Raw genomic sequence first — 2,096 nt, forward strand, 5'->3', positions numbered from 1 at the left:
ATTGTTAGTTGTTTAATTTTTATACTTATTAGCTTGATTCATTATATGCTTTATTTATAAATCTAAGGGAAGAAAAATGTAAAGCTCATTCTCAGTATCCCTAACATGTTATCATGATCAACTTGAATCAAATAAAAATCATCATATTTAGTTAAAATGATACCAATTATTATAGAGATATTTAGATCTGATTATGCATGATATTGTTATATATCATCTTTATGACATGATATAAATTATAATAAGTGGAACTTACATTTTATCATGATCCATCTGAATCAAGTAATGATCATTTTATTTATCTAGAATGATATAGATTATTGTAAATGCGATCAATTTGATTGCGCATGAAATTACTGTGTCAATTTCTGAACATGATGTAAATTATTTTAATTGATGTCTAATCTAATTATGCTTGGAATTTAGATACTATGAAACATTGATTAGTGAATTGAGGCATATGAGTTGAACTGAATGACTTTGTACGTTATAATCAGATCAGGTTTGACAACTTATGATTATAGTCTGTTAGAATACATATATCATAACTATATCAAGTTATATTGAAGCTGTATAAAAAAATGTATTGCAAAGAGAAGAAATTTTTGACTTATATATAGTTATTGATATATATATATATATCATCTGACTCTCAGCCTACTGTGTATGATATCCGAACTTGAGATGTCCACCACGGAATGTAAGTGTGGATTTAAGATATCCAACTTAGGGTGTAAGCGCGGATTTAAGATGCCCACTACAAGACGTAAGTGTAAACTTGAGATGCACACCGGAGGGCATAAGCATAGATCTTTTTTGAGATCCATTACTATGGAGGTAATAGTGGTACCACAATAAGAGTTGAGAGTGAAAGAAATAGGTACCCATACTTAATTATAGTGTTATGAAATTGGATATATGTATATATTAGATTTTTATTCTATTTATTGATTTTCATATAATAGCAAAGTTAACATGAGACTGTATCTTGGATATCTTTAATTTTAAACTTTTAATCTTGATCAGATTGATATTGCATTCTTATGATATATTTGAATTACATATCATTATGATTTAGATCTATTTTATAGATGTATCTATTACATACTGAGCTATGAAGCTCATAAACTTTCACATGTAGTTTTTAGTTTCAGAGACTATTTTTTGGAGATTAGACCTTGGCATTTTGGGATTTATATATAAAGACGAGGCTGGTTTGTAAAAAAATAGTTATTTTGGGATAGTTGGGTTTAATGATGCTATATAAAATCGATATAGATTACTATAAAGTTAAAGTTAAAATTGAGATAGAAAATGGTTAGTTATTCTGTTATTACTATTGCTTGGAGTATGCCATTTTGGATATTATATTAAAATTTTGCTAGGTTGAAAGTTTGCATGCCTATAGAGATAGTACTCTGTAGGTATACGATGGCTGTTCACATCTCTAAATTTTATCTTAATTTAAATTTTAGATCAGAGGTATAACAAGAATAAATACATACTATAAAATATTTTATGATTTACAAGTAATATCATAATTCTTATGATTCTATTTGAATAAAACAAAATTTTTGAGTTGATACTCTTTCTAGATTCTTCATTAAATACCAAGGATTACCGTGAAGATATGAAACAATCTCCAACACAAGTGGAAAAGATTATTAAAGCTGTATCAGTCTCCAAAACTCAAAAAATTACCAATGCAGCAAAAGGTTGGATTATGGAACCAACCACAACTTCCCAAACTGAGACAGCTCAAGGGGGAGAGGCTAGAAGCTGCTGTAAAGGGTCATTGTTTAGTGGCCTTCAAAACGCAATAAGAGAGACTATCCCAAGAGTGGTGATAGAGAAGATCAACTCCAAGAGGAAAACAAGTTTTTTCCAACTTGGGCATCAACTTAAGTTTAAATGGTGCTCTAGAGCAGGTCCAAGGATCGGATTCATTACTGACTATCCCTTGGACATAAGATTAAAAGCAATATAGATAGTAAATGTCTCACAAAGAGAACCAAACTCATCAAAATCCAAACAATTTGACTCAAGTTTATTGCCCAACTCATCCATGTTACTTACATGCTCCAGTTCATCACATC

The sequence above is a fragment of the Elaeis guineensis genome, chromosome 7, assembly GCF_000442705.2.
Source record: "Elaeis guineensis isolate ETL-2024a chromosome 7, EG11, whole genome shotgun sequence".
In the NCBI taxonomy this organism is placed as follows: Eukaryota; Viridiplantae; Streptophyta; class Magnoliopsida; order Arecales; family Arecaceae; genus Elaeis; species Elaeis guineensis.